The following is a 27,829-nucleotide window of genomic DNA, read 5'->3' on the forward strand; positions in this document are numbered from 1 at the left end:
TACTGAGCAGGGCATATTTTAATGATAGACATAAACCAGTGGCAAATCTGGGAATTGTGACAACCATTGTTGGTCTGAACATTTAAAACTCTCAACTTCTCACATTTAGGAGATGAGGCCATGGAAGAGGGAACTTTCCCATTCCAGCTTTCTCACTTTTCTTCAATTCTCAGTCACTGATGTGTTACTCATTTCCCTTCTGACCTGAATCAAGGAGCAAGTGTAATCCTACAAGAATATTCACCTTGACAAGCCAAGGTTAGAGGGACGGGGTGCTAGCGAAGGCCCTCAGGATGTTGCTCTGAGATGTGCTGGCTACACTGCAGCACATATGAAGTCTTGCAGATATAAGCCAGGGGCTCCTGGGGTAGTAGAAGCCAATAGGGAAACACCAGTGAAATACCTCAAAGGAATTAGGCAGTGTTTCTTTAAGAAAGTAACATGGCCAACAGCCCAACATCTATACCAGGGCATGCATCATGGGCAACAAACAGAAGTTTCAAGCCACTGTGCTGCTGGCAACTTGGTCATAGTTTTCTATCACTGAAACTTGATGGGATGAATTCCATGACTGGAGTGCAGCTATTGATGGCTACGGGCTGTTGAGGAGGGATGGGCAATGAAGGAGGGGAGGAGGCATTGCCCTCCTACATCAAGAAATGGATTGTGAAGAGATGTCCTTGAAAAACAGCCATGAGCAGATTGAAAGCTTATGGGTAAGAATTAGAGACTAAGGCAACAAAGGCAACCTTGTGGTTGGTGCCTACTGCAGGTGGCCTGATCAAATGGATCCTGTTAACGAATCCTTCTTACTCTAGCTACGGGAGGCATTGCACTTTCAGGCTCTTGTCCTGCTCAGGGACTTCATCCACCCCAACATCTGCTGGAGAAGTAACACGGCAAGCTGTAGGAGACTCCTGGAGCATATTGAGGATAACTTCCTAAGCCAGCCCTAGCAGAGGGGACACGGTACTGGACCTGTTGGTCACCAATACAAGTGAGCTAATAGGTGACGTCAAGATTAGAAGCAGCCTGGGCTGCAGTGATCATGCAATGGTGGAGTTTGCAGTCCTGAGGGATATGGGTCAGGCACAAAGTAAAGTCTGGACCCTGAATTTTAGGAAAGCAAACTCCCAACTGTGTAAGGAGTTAGTCAATAGGACCCCCTGAGAAACTGCCCTCAGAGTCAAGGGAGCAGAACAGAGATGGCAGATCTTTAAGGACACTAAAGTGTCCTTAAAGTCCACATAAAAGTCCACATAGTGCAAGATCTCTCAATCTCCAGGTGTAAGAAATAAGGAAAGGAACGCAAGATACCAGCACGACCAAACTAAAGGGCAAGAAGAAAATGTACAGGCAGTAGTAACAGGGACAGGTATCCTGGGAAGAGTACAGGGACACTGCCCAGTTGTGTAGGGATGGGGTCAGGAAGGCCAGGGCATGGCTGGAGCTGAACTTGGCAAGGGACGCAAAGAATAACAAGAAGGGTTTCTACAGGTATGTCAGGCAGAAAAGGAAGGTCAAAAAAAGCACACTCCCCCTGAGAAGCAAGACTGGCAAACTGGTAACAACAGGTGAGGAGAAGGCTGAGGTACTCGATAACGTTTTGCCTCAGCCTTCACTGGCAACCGATCTCCACACACCTCTTGAGTGGATGGATTGTAGGATGGGGACTGGGGGAGCAAAGTCCCTCCCACTGTAAGATAAGATCAGGTTCAAGACCACCTGGGGAACTTGAACATACAGAAGTCTACGGGACCTGATGAGATGCATCCCAGAGTCCTGAAGGAATTGGCTGATGTCATTACCAAGCTACTCTCCGTGATATTTGAAAAGTCATGACCATCAGGTGAAGTGTCCGGTGACTGGAAAAAGGGAAATATGGCACCCATTTTTAGAAAGGTTAGAAAGGAGGACCCTGGGAATTACTGACTTGTCAGCCTTACCTCTGTGCCTGGGAAGATTATGGAACAGATCCTCCTAGAAGTTATGCAAAGGCACGTGGAGGACAGGGAGGTGATTCGAGACAGCCAGCCTTCACCAAAGGCAAGTCCTGCCTCAACAATCTCATGGCCTTCTGTGATGGAGTGACTATGTGAGTGGACAAGGGAAGAGCTATGGATGTCGTCTATCTGGATTTCTATAAGGCCTTTGACACGATCCTCCACAACATCCTTCTCTCTAAATTGGAGAGGTATGGGTTTGATGGGCGGACTGTTTGATGGATAAGGAATTGGTTGGATGATCACGTACAGATGGTAGTGGTCAACGGCTCAGTGTCCAGATGGTGTCCCTTCCAGGGTCTGTTTTGGGACTAGTACTGTTCAATCTCTTCATCAGTGACATAGACATGTGGATTAAGTGAACTCTCAGCAAGATTGCAGATGACACCAAGCTGAGTGGTGCGGTTGACACACCTGAGGGATGGGATGCTATCCAGGGGAACCTGGACAGGCTTGAGAAGTGGGACCATGATGTGACCCTCATGAGGTTCAAGAAGGCCAATTGCAAGGTCCTGCACCTGGGCTGGGGCAACCCCTGGTAACAATACAGGCTGGGGGATGAGGGGATTAAGAGCAGCCCTGAGGAGAAGGACTTATGCGTACTGGTGGATGAAAAGCTCAACATGAGCCAACAATGTGTGCTCGTATCCCAGAAAGCAAACCACACCCAGGGCTGTATCAAAAGAAGTGTGGCCAGCAGGTCAGGGGAGGTGATTCTGCCCCTCTACTTTGCTCTGGTGAGACCCCATCTGAAGTACTGCATCCAGCTCTGGAGCCCTGAGCACAGGAAAGGCATAGACCTGTTGGAGCAGGTCCAGAGGAGGACCACAAAAATGATCAGAGGGATGAAACACCTCTGCTATGAGGAAAAGCTGATAGAGTTGGGGTTATTCAGGCTGGAGAAGAAAAGGCTCCAGGGAGACCTTATTGTGGATTTTCAGTACCTAAACGGGGCCTACAAGAAAGATGGGGACAAAATTTTTAGTAGGGACTGTTGCAATAGGACAAGGGCAATGTTTTTAAACTAAAAGAGGGTAGATTTATACTAGATATAAGGAAGAAATTTTTTACAATGAGGGTGATGAAACACTGGAAGAGGTTGCCCAGTGAGGTGGTATATGCACCATCCCTGGAAACGTTCAAGGTCAGGTTGGACAGGGCTCTGAGCAACCTGATCTAGTTGAAGATGTCCCCTCTCATTGCAGGGGATGTTGGACTAGATGACCTTTAAAAGTGTGGTTTCACCTGGGATGGAGTTAAGTTTCTTGGTAGCAGCTAGTATATGTTTTGGATGTAGGATGAGAAATACTGTTGATAGCACAGTGGTGGTTTTAGCTGCTGCTAAGCACTCAAGGCCATTTCTTTTTCCTCACACTGCCTCACCAGCGAGTAGACTGGGAGTGCACAAAAGGCTGAGAGGAGACACAGCTGGGACAAGCTGACCCCAGCTGACCAAAGGAATATTCCATGCGATATGATGTCAGTATATAAAGCTGGGGTAAGAAGGAAGAGGGGGACGTTCAGTGTTATAGCTTTTGTCTTCCCAAGAAACCGTTACACATGATGGAGCCCTGCTTTCCTGGAAATGGCTTAAACACCTGCCTGCTGATGGGAAGCAGTGAATGATTTCTTTGTTTTTCTTTGCGTGCATGCGTGGCTTTTACTCTACCCGTCTTTATCCCAACCCATGAGTTTTTTCTCACTTTTACTCTTTCCATTTTCTTCCCCATTGCAACTGGGGGAGTGAGTGACAGCTACATAGTTCTAGTTGCTCGTTGGTGTTAAACCATGATAGAAGGTCCCTTCCAACCCAAACTATTCTATAATTCCATTCCGATTCACCTGTGTTGTGAAGAACTGCTGAGAATTTAGTTTCATGGTTCAGAATTTTTGATGAAATTATGGTATTTGAAAGAGCTAGACAGACTTTGGAGAAAAGCAGGTGGACTGTTACTGCCACTCAATTTTTGCGTAACTGAAACATAGTGTTCAGTCTTTGAAGCTTTACATAATCAGAACCTTTCTTGCTAAGCCTCCTTTACCTTGTCTGTCAGCAAGCAGACTTATCGTCTTTAGACTAATATCTAAACAAAAAGCAGCAAACTTAAAAGAAGCTAGGCACAAAGGACTGAAGGGAAAGCATGCTTTCTAGTCTAATGGTCCTCAGAAAAATTGCTGCCATTATCTTTTCTATATTATCAAGAAAGCTCAAAGTAAACTACCATTTAACAGTTCTGCATTTTACTGTACAAGAAGAAACTGGTCTCTCAGGCAATGCAGTACAGAAGGAAGCACTGACAAGCATGTTAGTAAATCATAAATCCTGTGCAGCTTCATCTAAAATCCTTTAACTTTGATTTTACAAAAATAGTTCAACATAATAATAGTGGCATACTGCTGTAATGTTGAAATTGAAGGGATTTTGAGTTTAGTCAAATCAACTAAAAAGTTACCATATTTCAGTGGAGTAAACCTCATCTTAAAATGAAAAAACCTACATCAACATTAGTTGTTATACAGACTAGGAAAAGTGTTAACACGCATCTAATGAGAACCCCCCAAAATTATACTTGTTTTCCCTAGGATGGGTGCTGGGATGCTTATGGCAGCAGAAGTTTAAAAAACAAAACAACCAAAGTAACCCAACACAAAAAAAAAACACCCCACAACAATACTAGCCACACCAGAAAGCTAGTTGACTCCATGCATAGTACTTCAAGCCAACAGCCTTGAATAGTTGATCTTATCCTTATCTCTTCGGGGAGAATTTATATTTAATTATGGGGCCCAAGAACAGTCTACCACTGATCATTAAAGAGTGGAGGCCCGGAGCAGAATGGCAATCTGGTACCAGACACTGGTACTTGTATGGATTCGTCCAGTCTATGCCGTTTCTTCAAAACCTTCTTCAAAGATTGTTCTCTCTTCTATCTAGACAGAATGAAATTCCTGGAAGACATCTCACTGTTGACCTTGGATTTCAGAACAGGACTTGCTGGGAACAGAAACAAACAGTAGATAAGGTATTTCTGCCATGCCAAGAGTTAAAATATACAAAAGGTCATGGAATATAGCTTTTTGTATTATAGGAGTATGAGGAAAGCCAAGCTCTGTTGAAGGCTTTATGTATTCCTTTTCCTTTCTTCCAGACAAATTTGGTAGGCAAACCTGTGAGAAATAGTGCCCCTGATCTCTGGTGACTTCTCTCCTCCTTCACAAGCCTCTACCTCACACCGTTCTTACAGCTTTCAGAGTTCAGTCCTTTGAAACACAAAAGTCTGCCTGTTGAGAACAAATAGCATATTTATCTTGTCGTACTCAGTATGTTTTCCAAAGTTACTTGCTATTTCTAGTACTGGTTAGGATAAATAATTTAAACCTCTGTTCACTTTTACACATCTTTCACATTTTACATGCAAATGAAGAATCACCCACTCCATGGCCACCTGCTGTTCATTCTACTTTAGCACCTACTCTTTCGGTGTTTGTTATCTCAGTTCAGGTTGTGACTGTGTCTTGGACTTCTTTTTAAAATGGAATGTGAAAATACCAAGCTTACTATCTCTTAGTATTTAAATTTAAAAATAAAGAAAAGTGTTAGGTTAACTCCAGTCTGCTAAAATTGTAGACAGGAACCTGTTTTGTCAAGCAGAGAACATAAAAATATATGCTTGTAATAAAGTGTTCAGGTTATGTGTCCATTTTTCCCTTCCCCTTTTTTGTAACTGTAGATGTGATCTCTGCTTTTTTTACTTTCTAGGTGTTTAGAAAAGTTTTTTTGCTTAGCAGCCTGTATATTTTAATTGCCAGCTTATTTTTGTGCCAATATAGACTTTATATTAACTATTTCTTCTCCCTTGCTAACACTGCTACTATAGCAAGCCTATCTGTAGGCAACCTTTTGAGCCTTCTTTTTGCAATGGTGACAAATCAAAGTCTTTTTTGCATATATATTGTAGACTTTCTGATCTCCTGATCTGATTAGTTGACTTTGATGCCTGCTGAGGATGTGTATACCTGGAAAATTTAAACTGATATACACTGAAAGGTCCACAGCACTGCCAGCTTGGCACTGAAGCCACATTAGGACTGGGTCTGAACGTAAAATAGCCCTAGAAGACTCACAGGTCTGAAGTTTTATGGAAAGGGAAGGAAACGATATATCCCTTTGATACATGATAGTGACAGGGGCACACATTAGCCCTGAATTTCAGCTGAAGAGAGACCTAGAAGGGCAACAAAATTTCTTCAATATATGGTAGAGGATTAAACCATCTGGCATGACATAGTGTGGCCCAGTACTGCACTACTATCGATGCAATCTGAAATTGTTTTCAGTATAGAAACAAAATGTGTGCTAAAGCATGGAATCACTAGTCATCATGTCTGCTCTTGCATGAGTGGTGTGACTGGGCCCAGTGGCAACCTAACCAGCAGGGAAAATGGGAGCAAAGGCCAAGAATAAAAAAACAGATTTGAAAAGTGAAGGGCTCTATTGAAAAGGGTCCCCTGTTAATGATGACTCCACTGCAGAATATTCTGTGTGTTACTGACTTCTTTTATATAAGCTTTTATAGTAGCTGTTAATTTTTTTCACATCTTATTGTGTTGATGTGGCAGCAGACTAAGATGGAGTTAATATTGTCTATGTGTGCTTTATTTACTTATAAAGATCAGTGGAATGTAGAGTGTTATAAGTATTTTGCTATAGAAATAGCTGCAGATTAAATTGTACAGTTTTGCTTTCAAGCTTCTATTGTCCTTAGGTCCCATAAATATTTATAATAAGTATATCGTCAAAGCAAATTACATGACATCTGAGAAACTGTGGAAAAATTCATATACATCTGCCTTTTAATAAGTCTGTAGATCTTCTTAATGATCCACAGTGATCCAGGCACTTGTTAATCCAAGATGCATGCAATAATGGCAGGAGCCACCCATTTGCTTATTGAAAATAATTCCAGATTTCATAGAATCGTAGAATAGCCCAAGTTGGATGGACTGAATGATCATCTGGTCGAACATTTTGTGGGAAAGGGAGCCTAGACGAGATTACCTAGCACCCTGTCCAATTGCATCTTGAAAACCTCCAATGATGGGGGCTCTACCATGCCCCCAGCAAGGTTGTTCCAGAGAATGACTGTTTTCACTGTAAAAAATTTCTTTCTTATGTTGAGATGAAACCTCTCCTGGTACCTGTAACCCCTTGTCTTTTCCATGGGGATCCTTGTGAAAGAGAGCTTGTGTTCTCTTTGTAGCTGCCCTTTAAGTACTAGAATACTGTGATGAGGCCCACCTGAGCCTTCTCTTCTCCAGTGAAAAAAGGCCTAACTCCTTCAGTCTTTCTTCATAGGACAGGTTATCTAGCCCATTAATCATCTTTGTGGTCCTCCTTTGGACCCTCTCCAGTCTGTCCATGTCTTTCTTGAAATGTGGGGACAGGAACTGGACACAGTACTCCAGGTGCAGCCTGAAAACCACTGAATGAAGTGGGATGATCACACCTCTCTCTGCTAGTAATGCTCCTGTGGATGCAGTCCAGGATCCAATGTGCCTTCATTGCTGCAGCAGCACACTGCTTGTGTTCAACTTGTTGTCCACCAGGACCCCCAGGTCCTTTTCAGCAAGGCTGCTCCTCTGCCACACAGACCCTAGCCTGTACTGTGGTATTTGGTTATTCTGACTCAGGTGCAGGACTTGATATTTGCCCTGTTCCAGTGATCAGGGACATCCTTTGGTCTGCACCACTTTTCAAATATTATAGATAGTGGCCTTGCAACAATGTCAGTTGCTTCTCCTAACACCCTGGGGTGGATTCCCTCTGGGCCCATAGATTTATGTGGGCTGAGACCTTGCAAGAAGCTGCAGACCAGCCCTTCTTCCACCACTGGTGGGTCGACACACGCGCTGTCATAGCTACTTGCTCTCATGATCTGGGGTCCAGCTATGCTGGTAAAGACAGAGGCAAAGAAGATATTGGGAACATGTGCCTTGTCAGCATTATTAGTGACTTCCCTATTTAGTAACTGGTCTACATCTTTCCTGTGTTCCTACTTACTGCTCAAGTATCTGAAGAATCTTTTTTTCCTTGAACTTGACATCTTTGGCCAGTTTTAGTTCCACTTCAGGTTTGTTAGTTACTATTGAGAGCTACTATGTAGTTTTCTTTGTGTATTAAATAATAGATAGTTATTGCATTCCAAGATAAGCACTAGCTACTACTACATAGCTAAACTATTGAATGGTGAATCATTCTTTGAATATGTTAAGCATCAACTTGAATCCTTTTATACTGAATTGGAACAAAAATCACAATTGCTTGAAATATTTTTTCAAAAACTGACTCAGCTTCTAATGTTATAAAATGTTACAGCAAATGAAAATTCATTTCAGAAGTATGTGGTCATTATGGAAAGCAAAATAAAGTTTACTTTTGGGTTATAAGATGTTTCAGAGTTAATATTGTTTCAACTGACCCGCACTGGTCTTTATTTGAGTTTTTTACTTGCATATACTTGGTACTCCCAGTTCTCATTTTGGGGTGGAAAAATAAATAAAGGAGAATCACCTTTGCCCAGCTCAAATGGTGAATTTAAGGCACTGGAGAAGTAGTCAAAGATGCATCAATTTGAAAACAAAGTTAGTGTCTGACAGGTGAATGTTAATGTCATTGTTAATGCCAAGTCATGGAAAAAAAGCTACCTGCACTCTTTCAAAACTCTGGGGAGTGATAACTGTAAAATTATAATTTTTTCTCTCATGGCCTCATAGTTTCTTTCATGTCTAGTAAAAACCCACTGTGGGTCAGACTGGCTGTGACACCAGTGGGCAGTGCTGTCGGCTGCAGTGCATTTGCTGCAGCTCACAGTGACAGACCTCACATGCCTCCAAACTTGTTTGTTTTCTTAGTTGCACGACTTCTCTTATACATAGACAAGAGGTGGGTTTCAAAAACTTGTCTATAAGAGATAAACCTCCAGACTTCTTTGTTTTGTGTTTTCTGTTTGTCAGTGAACTGAACTCTGTATTTTACTCAGGTTTCAGTTTCCTTACCTTCCTTTGCATTCCTTTTTTCCTTCTGAAATTTTATTCCCTTTGGAATGTGTATGGGGTAAATTTGTCTCCCAGTAATGGGTGATGATCTTATTTCCACCCCATCCCCCCCCGCCTTTACCTCTGTACTGTCTGCTGTCATAACGAAGAAAGGATAAGAGAAAAATGCTCTAAAAATATTCAGTCTTGATGTTTACATGACATGACATTTTACACCAGTTTTTCAGGAAGTTACTCAGACCACAGAAGTAAGATAATTGACTGTACTTCAGATGTTAGTAACACTCATAAAACAACAAAATATGCAGCATTGCTCCTGTTTACAGCCAAAACAGGACAAAGTCTTTCTTAATTAGATGAAACTGTAACTTTGGTATCCTCCATCGGGGGAAAACTGTAAGTAAAGGTTGTAATTTTTAAGTCAAAGCCAGATGTCATACAAAGACTTCTGCTGTCTTGGGTCACACATTGGTTGACCCGAAGTCACTTCGTACTTCAAACAGTAGGACAGAGAGAAGCACATTTCAAAGAGAAATTTGAAAGCACATTGAAAGCCTGTTCTTGGCTCAGTGATTCTTGCCCTAGAACACATGAATGTACAGCAGCCAGGGCTCAAGGAAAGGAAAGAAAATAAAAAAAAAAAACAAACCAACATTTAAGAGCACCGTAGCAATTTGTTTGCCCTTATTTTTGTTGAATATGTTCCAAATCTTCAAGACTGTGGTCATAGAATCATAGAATCCTAGAGTGATGGAAAGGGTTAGGAGGGAGAAGCCTGCCAAGCCCAGCAGGCCTACTTTGATTGTAAATTGCAGTCGCATTTGCCTCAGATCACCTTCTGTAAAATTTTATTTCAAAACAGTCCAGAGGTATCATTATGATTTTTTTTTCATCATTCAAAATTCAGTTTTGACGACCTAAATTCAAGGATGTTTGTATTTTTAAGGTAGGTTGCAAGCAGGTCTCCTGCAGTCTACCGTGACATCTATTCTTCTCAGTGGGTTGTGCTGGGAAGTTTTTTATGAAGCTCTTTAAGATTACGCCCAAACTAGGTAATTTCAGTAAAATCTTATCATAATTAATGGAAAACCACCAAGGAGGAAGAAAAAGAAAAAAAAAAGTAAAGTGGTTCTTTTGGTGAACACATTCATCAGATTTTTAGCATCAGCAAATTTGTGGCCCAAACCCATCAGTTGGTAAAGTACTTTTGCTGCAGTCCTTCTGCATAGCCTGGAGGCAGAAAAAAGAGGAGAGGTTGGTAGCCACTTGTTATCTGTACAAACAATAGGTATTATGCATAGTGCTATGTTGTTCAAACACTGATCAAAACTCTTGATGTATTTCAATGTGAGCATCTACAATACTTTCCTTGTAGTTTGGGACCTGCCTTCATTATTACTTTGAATGTGAACTTTGATCTCAGTTACCAATATCTTCTTCCCCTCTGTCACCTTGCCCCAAATTGCATTTAAAACTTCACTTTCTCTTTTTGATATATTTGAGTGTTGAAATGATAAGTACTACTGCTGGCAGTACAAACTTAGAAGCATGACAGGCAGAAGTAGTAGATAAACTGACTTTTTTTTTTTAATAAAAATCGAAAGCATCTATTACTTTGTAGTTTGTATTCAGGACTGGAAGCCAATAAAACGTTTTTCATGTATTTAGGCAATTTCTAAGTAGCCAAGACAACTTTGGAAGGAAAAAGTGCTATGTGAATCTTAAGTGTTCAATAATGAGTTGCCAAAAATTAAGGAATTACATCAATCTAAAACAAGCAATTCATTTTGGTATCTGAAATTTCTTTTCTGAAAAGTTATACTTATCAAATACACAGTTTTTCAACAGCTTTCTGTCTGATAACATAGTTTTACAAAAATTACCCAGCCTTGAAAATACGGGTTGCACAGCTCTAGATTCTGATTCTAATATAATTAATTCCTTGTTCTGGTTGTTTATGAAAACTTGTTTTGAGATGAATTTTTCTTAGATTTCTGAATGAAAATTCATGATCAGAAAAACTGGAGAGCCTAGAAAAGTTAACAGTTTTGTCCGTTCCTCAGACTGGGCTTATAATTATGTGGATCTTACGACATGACCAAGAAACTCAATTAAAATGGAGAAAATAATCTTTTGAGGTTCTACCACTAGCTTTTCAGGGATTTACTATTTTTGAAGGTGTTTTGCACTTAGTCTTTCACCAGCTGGCAAGACATTTTGACTGGGGAGGCTTTTTATATATGTAGCAAACACCTTGAATATAAATATGGGATTTCTATTTTTTTTGAGATACATAGTAATATGGAGTAATTAAAAGTGCAAAAAATTTTATGTAAGTTTTAATGTAGCTATGTAAATACTGCAGCTTAGAGGGATTTTTTTGCTGCAGTGCAAAGCTTGCTTTGCTTATTCTGCATGATAACCTTTCAATGAAAAGTCAAGGGTAGCTCTGACCTGCATGAAAGCAGCATACAGCAATTATGTTCCCGATGCTTAATAGGAAATAAAACATTTTGAAAGGAATGTAAAATTATTGTTGGGCACAGTTGAGTCTGGATAATTTTAACCAGTCATATTTTTAAATAACTAATGTCAAAATTTAAGATAGAGTACAGATTTAGTGATGGTGTTGGTGGGTGCATTGACAAAGTTGTTTTGTCTTGCAAAAGAGCTGAAGTAGTAGAGGGCTAAATAGAAAGTGGCACATAAACCAGTTCAGATTGCTGGACAGCAGGTAACAGAATGGAGTTGTCATATGGTGTCTCATTATTATCGTCTATTGACAATATATTAGACAAAGCTCTTCTTAATAACCTCTGTGTTGGTCAGGTGACACAACTGAGGGGAGTTAATTGCTGAAGTGTGAAATCTAAGATAGAAGCAGCACCTTTCTGCCCTAAGGCTAGGCTTATTCTGCTTTATGATTTGTTTGCATGCATGACTTTGCTAATACCTCATAATAAGTTAGAAAGAAAGGAGTATGTCTATAAAGATCATTGTTATAACTAATGGATGTTTTTTACAAATGTAATACTATATATAACTTTAAATGTCTATGAAGAGTTGGTGACTTATTCCCCATTTAGTTTGCTTAGAGACAACTACAATGAAGATACAGACGTGTACGCATACAAATATACACCGTAACATTTCAAAAGTACTTATCTGAGTAAAGTGAACAGAGTAATTCTGAACATGAATTATTTGAAAATAATTTCTAAAAGTGGAAAGTTGTTCACAACAAATGTAGCTTAGCCTAAGCAAGTCACTTGGTCTTTTCTGTGGCTTTAAACCTCACAACTGAAAGCTTTATTTCTTGAACCGAGCAGGTTTTCATTTCTTTCTTTCAATGAATGAATAAATTATAAAGATTTCAAATAGAGCATCCAAACTGAGAGTGGTAACAAGCTGAATTGTTTAATTTGAGACAATTAAGCTCATCAGAGAATGGTTCACAGTCTAGTCTGTTGCTACTAACTGTTAGACACGTTTCTGACAAATATTTTACAATTTCTGCACTAGCAGGAAGGATTATACTTCATATTATTTACTGGTTTAGAATGATTGTTAATAAAAATAAAAAGCAGCTACACAGTGATCTTCAACTATTTGTTTTAAAAAAACCCTAAGTTCTCACTTTGTTGTAAATCTATATCCCTTTTTTATTTCCTCTGTGTGTGTATGTGTAAAGTTGTTTAGATAAAGCATTCAGTAGCTAATATTAAGTATTTAATTAATTTAATTAATTTCTATAATTTTTGTTTCAGAAGATTTGGCATGCCTTTCTACATCCTGAATCAGTAGTCTTGATTCAGTCACAACTAAAAATATTGCAGGCTGTAATTATACATCTGCTGTCCTAGCTGCAACTCCTCTCCTTTCCTTCCCCCATTTTCTACTCAAAGTGTTTGCAATGAACACTAAAGATGAAGGACACCACCTTCCCTCCTCCCTGCGTGAGGACAATATCTCTATAGGTGTTAAGCATAGTTAGTGCCTCTCAACACATTGTAAAATTGTGCTTTCAGACCTGACATATTTCAAAAGGAGTGCAAAAGCTGGAAGCACGTATATCTGCTTTTAGGCTATGCACTGTAGCTTATTGTAAGAAAGATGTTATTGTACCAGAAATGCTGAGATCACAACTAAAAGCAAAGTTCTTCTGGCTCTCGTTACAGCTGGCTCCTGACCACTGAGAACATTCACATTACACACTGCCTCTGTCCTGCCTGCTCTAATAACCTTCTGGCTTTTGATACAGTAGCATGTCAAATGCTTTATTAACCAAAATGAAGCACATTTTTTTAATTGATTGATATTTTTCTAAACCTGGACTTTCACCTTTTTGTAACATATGGCTTTAGTAAAAAATACAATAAACTTTTAGCATTTGCTATGACATCATAGTAAAAAGGCTCTACAGTAAAATCTCCCTATAACTGGACAATGACCCATCAAACTCAAATGTTACTATTGGTAGTTGTCTTATTTTATGGCTATTCTGTTGGGGTTTTTTAATGCATCTTCCAGAGCTAAGAAGTTTATGCTAAATGTATGTGCATCCTATTCTCATTTAGAGAAATCACTGTGTGAGGGATTTCAGATTTAGTTGATAATGCTTATCATTATTGCAAATGTTTTATAGTAGTGGTTTTAGCAAGCATACGTACCTTAATACATATTGAAAACATTAAATTCATCCGTTATTCACATTTTAAATGTTCATAGGTACACTTATTGGAGAGATAGGAAGTATATTTAAAAGACAACAGACTGACTGTTAATCAGTTGTTACACAGCTGTTTAAATCCATGCTTAGTAGAAGATACAATTTAATCTATGTTGTCAATAAAATCTTTAGATAAGTAGTGACTTATAGGTAACAGCTGATGAAGGATATCATGATTTTTTTTTTCCTGATCTGAAATACTTGTATTTCATGGAATAGGAAACAAATGGTACAGAGGAATAATATTATCATAATATGTAATTTTCTGAAATGCAATGCTCTAGTTTAAGGAAGAATCTACCAATAGATAAATAAATAGATTTTAAGGTTCTTGCTGAAGAAATTCCCAAAGCATGTGATGTGAACCACAGCCTACCAGGACTGGGTTGTATCTTTCCAGATCAGTAGTAATAAAATGGCTGAAGCCAAGGAGATCACCATGCAGGAAATATTTAGAATCATAGAATCGCAAAGGCTAGAAGGGACCTTTAAGATCATCAAGTCCAACCATTAACCTACCCTGACAAAACCACCTCTAAACCATGTCCCTAAGCACCACATCTACCCTTTTTTTAAACACCTTCAGGGATGGCGAATCCACCACTTCCCTGGGCAGTCTATTCCAATGTTTAATAACCCTTTCAGTGAAAAAATGTTTCCTAATATCCAGTCTAAACCTTCCCTGACATAACTTGAATCCATTTCCTCTCATCCTGTTATTTTCACTAGGGGGAAAAGGTCAGCCCCCACCTCGCTACAACCTCCTTTCAGGTAGCTGTAGAGAGTGATAAGGTCTCTCCTCAGCCTCCTTTTCTCCAGGCTGAATGACCCCGGTTCCCTCAGTTGTTCCTCATAAGGCTTGTCCTCCAGACCCCTCAACAGCTTTGTAGCCCTTCTCTGAACACGCTCCAACACCTCAATGTCCTTCTTGTAGTGAGGGGCCCAAAACTGAACACAGTACTTGAGGTGGGGCCTCACCAGTGCCGAGTGCAGGGGGATGATCACTTCCCTACTCCTGCTCACCACGCTATTCCTGATACAGGCAAGGATGCCGTTGGCCTTCTTGGCCACCTGGGCACACTACCAGCTCATATCCAGCTGGCTGTCCATCAACACCCCCAGGTCCTTTTCTGCTGGGCAGCTTTCGAGCCACTCTTCCCCAAGCCTGTAGCGCTGCATGGGGTTGTTGTGACCCATGTGCAGGACCCGGCACTTGGCCTTGTTGAACCTCATACCATTGGCCTTGGCCCATCGGTCCAGCCTGTCCAGATCCCTCTGCGGAACCATCCTATCCTCAAGCAGATCAACATGCCAGCCTAGCTTAGTGTCATCTGCGACCTTTCTGAGGGTGCATTCGATCCCTTCATCCAGATCATTGATAAAGATATTAAAGAGAACTGGCCCCAGCACCGAGTCCTGGGGGACACCACTTGTGACTGGACATCAATTGGATTTAACTCCGTTTACCACCATTCTCTGGGCACAGCCATCCAGCCAGTTTTTTACCCAGCAAAGAGTATACCTGTCCACGCCATGAGCAGCCAGTTTCTCCAGGAGAATACTGTGGGAAATGGTGTCAAAAGCCTTGCAAAAATCCAGGTAGATAACATCCAGAGCTTTTCTCTCATCCATTAAGTGGGTCGCCTTATCATAGAAGGAGATCAGGTTTGTCAGGCATGGCCTGCCTTTCATAAACCCATGCTTATGGGGCCTGATCACCCTGTTCTCCTGCTTGTGCTGTGTGATGGCACTGAGGACGATCTGTTCCATGACCTTCCCAGGCACCGAGGTCAGACTGACTGGCCTGTAGTTCCCTGGATCCTCCTTCTGGCCCTTCTTGTGGATGCGTGTCACATTCGCCAACCTCCAGTCAGCTGGGACCTCCCTGCTTAGCCGGGACTGCCCATAAATGATGCAAAGTAGCCTGGTGAGCACTTCCACCAGCTCCCTCAGTACCCTCGGCTGGATCCCATTGAGTCCCATAGATTTGTGTACCTCCAGCTGCTGAAGCAGGTCCCTCACCATTTCCCCTTGGATTACAGGGGTTTCATTCTCCTCCCCATCCCTGTCTTCTCGCTCAGGGGTCTGGATACTCAGGGAACAACTGGTCCTACTGCCGAAGACTGAGGCAAAGATTGCATTAAGTACCTCAGCCTTTTCCTCATCCTTGGTCACTATGTTACCGGCCCCATCTACTAGAGGACAAAGATTATCCTTAGTCCTCTTTTTATTGCTAATATATTTATAGAGACTTTTTTTGTTGTCCTTGACAACAGAAGCCAGGTTTAGCCCTAGCTGGTCTTTGGCTCTCCTGATTTTTTCCCAACATACCCTCACTACCTTCTTGTAGTCCTCTTGAGTGGCCTGCCCGTCCTTCCAAAGGCCAGAAATCCTCTTTTTCTCCCTAAGTTGCAACCCTAGCTCCCTGTTCAGCCAGGCCGGTCTTTTTCCCCGATGGCTTGTCTTTCGGTACACAGGGACAGCCTGCTCCTGTACCTCTAAGACTTCCTTCTTGAAAAACATCCAGGCTTCCTCGGCTCCTTTGCCCTGGAGGACTGCTTTCCAGGTGACTTTGTCAACCAGACTCCTGAAAAGCCCAAAGTCTGCCCTCCAGAAGTCCAAGGTAGCAGTTCTGCTGACTCCCCTCCTTGCTTCTCCCAGAATCCAAATTAAGAAGAATTAATTATCACAGCAGCAGAGTAGCTATCAGATACTAATGATATTCTTTAGCACTCATCGTGGCCATGGGAAAGCAAATGTCAGAAAAATAGTAGACTGAGGTAGCAGAAAGAAGAAGAAAGGTGGTTTTGTTCAGGATAGAGTCTTAATTTAGATCTGGACCAGTCAAAAGGAGTTAGCTAGTTGTATGGCAGAAAAGGCCATACTTCTTCCTTCCAACCTACTGTGAAAGATTAGAGGAGAAACTGTGAACAGGAAAAAAGTCCTGGACTCCTAAATTCCAAAGAAGCAAAGCATGGTGGGTGCTTTGGTGCAAAGAAATAAAGACAGATATTTGATTATTTCATTAAAATCTGTGTTCAGTTCATGCTAGGCAAGCTAAGGAGTAGTTATGGAACCCGTTGAGAAGGACATGTTTCTAGAATGGTTTTGAAATAGTCAAACTGAACACTTAAAAATATTCTGCTAATGTTCAGAGGCATTCAAAAAAGTGTTTCACTGAAGTATGTTAAGACACTGTTAACTTCCGCATCATCGACACAAAAATAGTAATTTTCTCACTGAAAAGTTATTCTTCGTAAATAAAAATTTTGCTTTGAAACCAACAAAAATATCCTACAACAACTCTTTAAAGTATTTTACAATTTACGTAAGAGGTTGAGTCCAATTTCATATCTGCTGCACTTTCTCTTGGTAGAAAGATTGAATTTAATGATTTCACCAATATATACAATCGCCATATCAACTCCCTAATATGACATGACAGTGCACCGGAAACATTCCTTGGAGAGAAATGCTACAGAGTATTAGAGGATTAAAAAAATAAAATGATTGACTCAAGTTGACAGACCAGTTATTTTTAAAACAGCTTCAGATAAGTTTTAAAATGCAAGCGATGCCCTTGCTGCCAAAATCTGTCCTGTGCTAGTTATTTCAGGAATAGGAGTGGTTTGATTACTGTTCAAGACATTTAATTCTGACATTTTCCATTTTATTTAATAAAACCAAGATTTCAGAAAGGTGTATTTCCAACCCTACTTGGATCAATATCTTCAAGGGGTAACCGAAAATATTTAAAAATTATGTAACTTTTGGCAGGGTTCAAATTTTCTGGTAGAGATTTCCTTATGGCTGATTTTACACAAACTATCAACTTTTCCCTAATTTTAGCTACATAACACATCATTTTGGATCTCTTACCTCAGGACAACATACTGCCCGCATATACCAGCACACTAGAGAAGCCTTTCTTAGCTAAGACAACAGCTACATGTACTGAATACTGCAAGCCATGGGAAAGTTAATATTTTGAGGGTTTGGGGTTTGTTTTGGTGGGTGGGTTTTTTTGGTTTGCTTTTTTTTTTTTCCCCTGCAGAAACCCAGGAGACTTGAATTAACAGAAAAATTCTGCTCACAGGAAAGTTTGTGTATTAAAGCCACTGTGGTAGTTGTTACAAATGATTTCATTAAAAAATTATGGTTAATTTGGTTGGACAACCTATGAAGAGATAAAAGGTAATTTGTTGGTGATGTTATTTATGAGAAATAATTTGTCCACATTTTAACGATGCTATTTAATCATTACTTATACCCTGCTTTAAAATAGGGAATCATGAGTCTCTGGAGATTTGTCTTTTCCTTTTGTTGCTTAAAGTTTTCCTGCAGTTGTAAATGGCAAGATGTGCTCCTGGAACTGCCATGTAAGAACTTTATTTTTTCCTAGCACATTGTCTGATGAAGTCCTTGCTCACATTTTTTTTTTTGGCTCTTGTTACTGCAAATGGTAGGAAAAAAAATGAAGCTGGTTCTGAGAGCTATCTTTCAAAAAAGGATGGATCAGTGACTGGACACTTTTAGTTTTCTTAAATGCAAATTTCTTTTTGTCATTCTTCTATGTGAGTAATGATGGTAAAATGTCTGGAATAACTATGGAAGAGAAATGTGTCCAAGAAAAGAAATCTGAAGATGGTCTTTTTTGATACGTGTGCCTTATGAACTCCCTATAATGTCCTGGACACTCTTTTCTTACTGTGCTTTTTTTAAGCTTCTGCTTTTTCCTAAATTTTGAGTTCAGTCTATTTGGTGCCATATTCCAGCTGTTCCAGCACAGGTGAACTGAGGGGGAATGAGGGCTAGGAACCTCTCCTTTTAGGAAACTACATGTGGCATTTTGCTTGCCTGCAGACATTCGAGGAACAAGGAACACCACTGATGGCTTTAGCAGGCAGCAGGGTACATCTGTCCTGGCTTTGCCCTTCTAATCACAAACTCTGCTGGGCTGCTGCTACTCTGAAAGGGCTGTTGTTTCCACTGCTCAATTTCCTTTTGCTCCAAATACCCTCACCAGCCCTGCGCATACCCCTTCCTTCACCATTTTTTTAGTTAAGGCACTGCAGGGACAATGTTGTGGTCTCAAGGTTTCATAGCAGTTCAGGCTGTTTGGAAATATTGCTAGTTGTTCACGTGGTACCATTTAGTAGTTCTGGGATATTGGACACAAATCTAAATGGAACTGTAATTTTTCTTCCCTTTTGCCATTTGGACTTTCAGTTTTCAGTCAGTCAGAGTGGAATCTGGCCCACTCTATAATGATTGGCAAGTTTCAAATGTACACAGGTTAAGTAACTGGTTTTGGCAGTTTATTCATGCCATGGGTCTGACCCATGCTAAAATACATGCATGTGCTTATGCATGGCTGGAAGTCAGGGTAGTTCTCTGAATAAATGCGAAGGTTTGAACATCACCTCAAGAAAAGCTTTTTCTTTGCTTTGCATTGTGCTTGGGCTATCACTGTATTCGTGCTGCTTAAAGATGGAAGATGCATCTCACTGTTTTGGACAGGTAGTCTCAACTGAATGATTGCCTGAGCAGAACTGGGTTACACGCACTACACCAACACGGCAAGGTAATGCTGTGCATGGCCATGTAACGAAAACACAAACCAGAGGTAGCCCTTGTAGTTGCAACGTTGCTTTAAATCACTTGCAGTTTGCCATGCTATTTGTAGGACAGTGAAAGTACGTAGTCTTAACATTTTAGATGGTTTTCAGTATGAAGTGTGGACTAAAAGAAGTTGATCTCAGTATCAAAGTAAGGCTTAAGTCTTTGCTGCTGCAGAAAACAAACAAGCTCAATGTCTAATGTTTTTGCAGTCCACAGCAATACAGACTAAGCTAACTGCCTGTGTTTGGTTTTGTTTGGGGTCTTCTTTTTTTCTCCCGATCAGGTACCAAATTCCTTGCTAGTATTAAGATGGCAGATGTTCCTCCAGTCATTTTGGCATAGCAGACAGGACAGAAAAGTCTTGTGTTCCAGAAGCATCCTTTTCCACAATGGTCCATTCCGTCTTATTTTTGGGCAATGGTTCAGAGCAATCTCAGAGGTATTGTTTCAGTGCGCCTGGATTCATAAGCCATGTGTGAAAAAGTAGGGTTGTTCTGTCCCTAAGTTACTGCCCAGGTGGTGAGTCCTAATTATTGTATTCTGCATAAATAGCAGAAGCATAGTCGAGGTAATGAATTATTGCACCCTAAACAACCCCCTGCCATTGTCCATTGCCTTTCTCTGTAGTGACCTTCATGTCCTTCTTGACTCTGACACACACTTCTTTTTGGGCAACATAGTGGTATATTAAGTCCTGTGGCAGATACTGCTTTCACTTAACCCTACCTTTGTCACATATCAAATGAGTTCTTCAAAAATGCTGGAATAACTAGTGTGACATACTTTTATAGTAGATCTGTATATTCTGTTTCATGCTGAATATTTTTCTTTAGAAGTGAAATATTTATGATTAAGTTCCCCCCTTACCTAATCCCCATGAAACCTTGCTTAAATCCTACTGAGCTCCAGTTATTACTGTAGCTCTTACTGTTTTGGGGGTTTTAATTTGATGGTCTTGTATTTTAAAATGAAACGTGGAGTGGGAGGGAAAATGCTATTTGGAGTCTAACTGCAAAATACATTTTTTTATCAGCTGTTCTGAAAGATGGGCATTTTCTAGGTTTAGTTGTTCAGACTGAAAACCACTGTGGAGATAATAAAAACTCCACCTTTTTTTCATACCCAATATTTAATGAATTGCATCTGTTCAACAGCTAGGTATCTGTTATGTTAACCAAAGTTTGTTTTCTGGCGACTGTTTTTGAAGCTCAGTCTGCCTTAGCAGTTATCATAGGACTTGTGTGCCTAGAAAAAACCGAATCAGCATGTAAATCTATCATTTTGATAAAAAATAAAGAGGGAGCTGAAGAACCCTTTGAAACAACACTATTATTCGGAAAAGCACAGGCTACATTGCCAGTAATATCTTACCTTTCCTGTAGTGGTTTCTTCTTGTCATGAAGGGAACAGTTATTACAGTTTTCTAGTTCTTATTTTGCTTCTTAACTGCCCTAATCTTAAATGGTATATAGTCATCTGCTTGACTGACCCATCTTCCTCTCCCAGTTTGAAAATGCTATATATAATTTATGAGTCATTGAATATGCTAAATCTTGTGGTTTTTAAACTATATTCATGATTACTGCATTGGACATGTCTGGATACAAACATTTCACTCCTGAACGATAAGAGGCAATCTAATCGGTAAATTTATTTGCGATCACTTAGGCTTCTAAACATGGAATGTATCCAATTTTAAATATGAAATAATGAACTATGGGGGAAAGGTAAGATACTGGTCCCAGAAAGCTATAGCCATTAAGATTTTTTGAAGCATTCTATACACTGAGAAATATCTATACACTGAGAACACTAAAATCAGCAGCTGTTCTGTTCGACTCTTGAAGTTGACTCTAGTGACTTATGACGTATCGTTTCACCAAATAGAAAGCTATTGAAAAGCTCTACACATTTACACAGCTCCCTCCTAAATTATAATCCAGGTAATTTGCTATTAGCTTGTGCATATAGCAGGCAGTCTGAGAACTGCTACATCTGTGCCCATCTGCATGAAACTCCAATGAAAAGAAATAAGTGTGCAGAGATATGAGTGACAAGGGATTATAAACATTAGAGACTTAATTAAACCGCAAAAGCTCCTGCAAGGTTTAGGCTGGTAAACGTATATCTTCCTTTGCTGAACTATGATAGGAAAAATTATTCTGGTTGCCTAGCAACTATATTGCACAAGCTAACTCAGTGGAAAAACTTTGGGTTTGATAGCAAATTAAAAATGGACATTTCATGTGAAGAGTATAAAATCTCTCCAGAACCTTTAGTCAACTGACAAATTCATTGCACGTTATTACAAATTAAAATGGTAATAGGTCTGGGAATATTTTGTGGGAAATCATAGATAGTCAATATGGTTAACATCTCTGTTGATGAATTGGCTTGTAAGAACAGAGTACTAAGTGTATCCAAAGCCCACAGTGTTGATTTGTGGAGGAAAGGCAAAGACTGAGAATCCTGTTGAGAAAAAAGATTATTTTGGAAGATCTTGTTTACAAATTCCAATGTGTATGTCCATTTTCCACACCCATGCCACGTTCATTTAGCAGTTATTTTGCAATTTTTAGCCTTGAATAGAGAAGGAAGAGGAAAATGCTAGTGAATTCACATTTTCAAAGGTCAGCTTCAGAAAGCTATATTGCAGCAGCCCAACTCTTTCAATTGCCGAGCACCCACCTGCAGCAGAACTTACTGCTTGCCTGGGCTTCAGAGCAATTCCCGATGTCCTTGAGAAAGAAGCAGCGGAAGTCATCCCAAAGGTGCAAGGTGCTGTTTGTATCCTGCTGGCTTAAAGAATATTACATTATTATAATGCTCATGTCCGATGTTGCATCTAACACAGGTAGCGTTCTTCCAGTTCTTGTTCTTTAGAAGACAGAGCTTTCTTACCATACAAGTCCTTTTTTCCATCCGGTGCAAACCAGAAACATTTCTTTGTTTAAGTAGCATCCTTTCATAACTTCTGCTGTTTCACTTGGTAATCAAATTCATGGTCAGTTCAATTTTATTTTTTTTTATCCAGGGACAGAATATACCAACAAAACTACTCTGAATCCCACAGTGAGGACTAGGAGATCTAGATATGGGAAGATAATAATCGGTTCTGCACACTGAAGTAGATCAGCAACAGTAGATCAGAGCCTAGCTAGGACACCTGCAGCACCAGGGGTCTCTAGGGATTGTGTGCAGTGGCTGTCTCTATAACAGTGACAGCGCGTTGTGGCCAGTGAGCCCATGTTGTATGTAGGACCTGTTCTCTGCCTCCCCTAAGCCCTCCAAATTCATACAGCTCTTGGGGATAAACTGCAACTCTGCTTCAAGCTCCATCAAATTGTACTACAAGTCTTCTAGATCCACTAGCGGAGATTAATTTTGGCAAGGTTGCTGTACATATAACACTGGTTTATAAACAACAAAAAAAAATGACCTCTACTGAGTTTATTGGCCTTCGTTTTGCTTCAGGAAAATTTGACGTGTGGCTTGTGAGCAGGTAGAGCTGAACTCACCTAACGATGTCGGGGAAAAGCTCGCTATGGTAGTGCTCCTGTCCAGAATACAGAAACAACTCTCTCCATACAATCCTAACCCTATAACAAGGTAGCATATTTCTCTGCATTACAATGTGTTCTCTATGTTAGATTGCAGCCTTTGGCTCCTACAGCCATTCCTGAAGTCACAGTTACTTGTGAAGGACCTGTTCTTCTGGCTGAATTGTAGTCATGGTGTCTTTAGAGGCAAGAAGAAACACATGTACTTAGTAGAGTGATGGTGAAAATTAGGCATATAGAGATATGATTATGATAGGATAAGACATAACTCCTGGTCATATGAAAATTTTGGTATAGGGTTTGTTTGGGGAAGTTTGCTGCTGTCTTCCCTGTGTTTGTTTTGCAATTTAATATTCAGTAAAAAAATTAAAGGATTTCAGAGTTGGATTTTAGAGATTATATATTTTAGAACAGTTAACACAGAACAGCTCAGCTAACTTCCTTTCTGCTCAATGTAAAGAGCTATTATTACAAGCCTATGTCTATATACCTTTTCATTTTAAACTGAACAATATTCCTCTTTCTTACCTGATATGATGTCTGGAGCAGCTACAGTGTGCTCATAATAACTTTCATGTTTCAGTCAGTGGATGCCAGTAAAGTTAATAGCAAACTGACTCATGCAATTAAGACAGTTTCTAAAATGCTTTGAGGACCTTTGATGCAGACACTTTAAGCGTTACAGTTTATCTTCCTTGCAGATTGCAAGTCAGAAGGAAAACACAAATATTTTTACTTTGCAACATTTATTTGTTTTTAAAGCATGAGGGACTGATATTCTTTAACTGATTTGAAATTTAAAGTAGCAATCCCTCCTAGCGAACAAGTATTTTAAATAGATGTGCAGCTCACAAGCTGATAAAAAGCAGAACTGACTGTACCCGTGTTAAGTTGCAGATAGTCATACTGAGTGAGCTTTTAATAATTAGCTGCCTCTGTTCTTATATGTCTTATCACCTGCTTCAAACAGTCAGGTTCATCACAGAATCACAGAATACATTAGGTTGGAAGGCGCCTCTGGATGCCACCAGGTCCTGCCCACCTCTCCAGTGCATCAAGGTGAGAGTAGGGGGAAGAGGTGCTGGAGCAATTATTTTTCTGCAGCCCCGGAGAGACCCCAGTGGGGCAGGGAAAAGTGTGAGGAGGCAGGAGCAGCAGAGAGGAGCTATTACGGACTGCACACAGCCCCCATTTCCCCTGCGCTACTCGGGGGGGTGGAGGTAGAGGAGTTGGCAATGAAGGAGTGAAGCTGGCCCTGGGCGGTTGGAGTGGGGGAAGGTGGTTTAGGTTCTTTGTCTTTGTTCGCCATCCAACTCTATTTTAATTGGCAATAAATTAAATTCATTTTCCTCAGCTCAAGTCTGTTCTGCGCATGATGGTAAGTGGTAAATGATATCCCTGTCTTTATCTTGACCCTTGATGAACTTTTTCTTCTTATTTCTACCCTGTCCTGTTGAGGAGGGGGAGTGAAAAAGAGAGAGTGGGGATCTGGCAGCCAGACAGAATCAACCCACCATAACACTACTCCAAACAGGATCAACTTCAAAGTCACATTAAGTTGCTCAGAGCCTTGGCTGGTTGATTATTATTTTCTTTTATTTTGAGTCTCCATGGATCAAGATGCCACAGCCTCTCTGGGCACCTGCTTCAGTATTTAACTTCTCTCCTTGCAGAGAATACTTTTCTTCCAGCACACTTTAACTTCCAGTCCTTTACTACAACATAATAATTTGGAAGGACCTAAGCAGGATTCAAGCAGAATATTCTTATTTTCCAAGACAGTCCTATACTGCAGCTATCAATAATTGCTTTAAGTTACGTATGACCCAACCAGGGACTTTGTGCTGTCTATGACACTGTATTTAAAAATCTCGATTTTCCACTTTTTCAAAGAATATTTTTGGCTAGAATCTTCTTACTAAATTGACTTTCCACCCCAAACAAAATCAAAACATTCCACACTTTAAGTCTCCATATTTGCTGTGTTTTTCTTCTATTTCTCCTTCAGCAACTCCCTCTCCCAATACAACACATGCAGGCCCAGTACTTTTCTTTTGAGAGTCAGAATGACAGTTAAACTAAGAAAATGGGACAGTTTCATTGGAAGCATTCTGGCTTTGACCAGAAGTTCTAAACTTAGACTCTTTCAGTGTTTCATTTAGCATTTCACAGTCACGTGTAGGGTTAAACAGTCTGTTCACCACATGATGCAGCTTGTTTATGCTCTGAGTAGGTGGACTGATCTTCAGTCCCTGCCTTTCTGACTACGGTTGCACAAAATCTGGTGAACTACATGTGGGGCAATCTAAATATCCTTTGTAGGTTTCCCTGGCAGTCAGACAGAGGTGATGAAAACAGATCATAAATGTGAGAAGGATCTTGTTAGGATTTTACCTGCAGTTTGCCAAACATTGAAAATAAAATGATAAATTTGCTCCATATCAGCAGGGCTCTGTCTCCTAAAAGGCAAAGAAAATCCATTATAAAAGCATTTTTATAAGAAGTTATGTAGTTTATAAATAGAGGTAACTTAACTTCCAGTAACCTTTAGAGTTTAGAATGATAATACTAGATAATTTTTTTAGACTTTCTGGAAAAGAGTTTTGAAAAGCATTTTTATCAAGAACAGGTGAACTTTAATTTATGGGAATTACATCTCTAAACTATAGCTCTGTCTCTTCGGGATAAGCACCTGAAATCTGAAGTTCATTAAATCCAGTACTAAAGCTGGAAAATATGTTAAATATACTTCCAATTGGTTCAAGGAGCAAAGCGATTCTTGAATTGCAAACCTATATTAAATTAGGAAGAGCTCTGAAAATTTATCCTTCAATATTCAAGGGAAGTGGAGAATTAGTGGTGCTGTGCAGGAACATTTAGACAGTTACAGAATAAAACTAAAGGGTCACATAGAAAAGAATGCACTGAACTTAAAATAGACTAGAGCAAGATAAACTGACCTTTTGCATATTATTTATTCAGCGCTGTGTCCTAGTGCTGAAGTTAATTGTGACTTACTCTTTGAAGCAAAAGACCCACCAGGAGAGGCTCAGGGAAGAGGGCTTACTTAGCCTAGAGAAGAAAAGGGGAAGTGGGCTGCAAATGGGAACATAATAGAAGTCTTCCAGTGCCTATGGGTAGGTTATCAAGAAGATGGAGTCAGGCTCTTCACATATGTGTGCGACAGGAGGACAAAGGAAAATGGATATAAATTGAAAGAGGTGGAAGTTCCAATTTAAGGAGTGGGAGGATGGGGAATGCCATGAGGACAGACAAGTGTTGGAACAGGCTTCCCAGAGTTGTTGTGGAATGTCTATCCTGGAGGTTTTCAAGATCAAACTTCATAAAACCCTGAGCAACCTGGTCTGACCTCAGAGCTGACCCTGCTTTCAGCATAGTTGGACTAGAGACCTCCTGAGGTTTCTCCATCCTGAATGACTCTGCAATTCATTATTGATTCTGTCCTGGCTCTTCTCTGGTTAAATAATAATAGATATTAAAGAAAAAATAACTGCTTTAGGATGGTTTCTAATATTTTTCTTCATATGGGAATTAGTTTTGTGGTTGACTTACTACCAGGGCTGAGGAGCTGTGCAAATGTGCAGATCTCATTAATAAGTGCTGTACTATAGCTTTGCTAACTTAGTCATTCAAGCACATACTCATCCCATTTAGTTGCAGTCAAGGTCTACTAGTATCTTGTACTGTGCTGCTTTTTTATAAGCTACCTTTCACAAAGGCTGTGTGAATGATTGACTGTTTTGGAGTCAGTTCTCAAACAGAAAGTTCAGAGTTCTAGTAATTAAAGTAATCTTACATGCTGAAATGAAAGTCTGAGAGGATTTATCCTAGACAGAAGACTGAATTGAGACTGATGGCATCTAAATTTTATTGTCTGAAACAAAATGTTTTGTCTCTGTGCGCTCGTAAGTAAACAAGTAGAGTGAGGGATAGATTTACAGGAGACAGTGGTGACTGACATAATTTGAAACAAGAAAAGTTTGGACTGGATAAACAGAAAAACATTTTCAAGGTAAGAAGAGTCAAACAGCAGAAGAAGTTGCCCACACAGGCTGTGCAACCTTCATACTTGTAGGCTTTCAAGATTTCACACTGAGCACTGATCAACCTAGTCTCATCTTACAGCTGACCAAGGAAGAGTTTGGAGTATAGACCTCAACTTAAGGTTGGGAATAACATCAGTCCTTCCTACTGCAGTATCAGCGGTCAATGTAGGTGAAAAGCCATTTGTGTCATGTTATACAATGGTCTGGACTCAGGCATTTTCACTTACACCAGATGACACTGTCATATTTCATTAAAGAAATTATTTGGAGCAAGAATGGGAAGCACAGATTTTCTAGCTGCCAAGTAAGCATGCTGGGATTTAGAACAAATACTAAGCTGTGAAGCCAGTCTCTCTGGCTTTATTGGCTTTGCTATTTGAAAAGAATAGGAAAACCAGGAGTGAGAGCATGTTATATTAGCTATCTAATAGTAGAATGTTTAGAATACACTTGATACATCCTGGTCTAGACTAGGGATTTGAGCTCCTTCTTACAAGACAGAATGATCCTTCATTTTTTTCCCCTTTCTTTCTTCTTTTAGAGCAGGAGGTATCTATGTCTAGATCCTTCCTTCTCCACCCTCCCCTCATTTACAAGATTTGATATTTGTTGTGGTTCCATATGAGTTTTGTTTACCATGCATATTTGTTCCAGTCTTGATGTTTTATTTCTAAGAACAACAAATATGAGAACTTAAAGGAGAGAAAAAAGAAAGAAAAAAACCCCAACACCAAAACCCAAAGAGCCCACTGTGAAAGACTGGTGACAGTAAAATATTATAGAAATGCTCAT

This window comes from Charadrius vociferus, unplaced genomic scaffold (assembly GCF_000708025.1).
Source record: "Charadrius vociferus isolate BGI_N301 unplaced genomic scaffold, ASM70802v2 scaffold103, whole genome shotgun sequence".
Lineage (NCBI taxonomy): Eukaryota > Metazoa > Chordata > Aves > Charadriiformes > Charadriidae > Charadrius > Charadrius vociferus.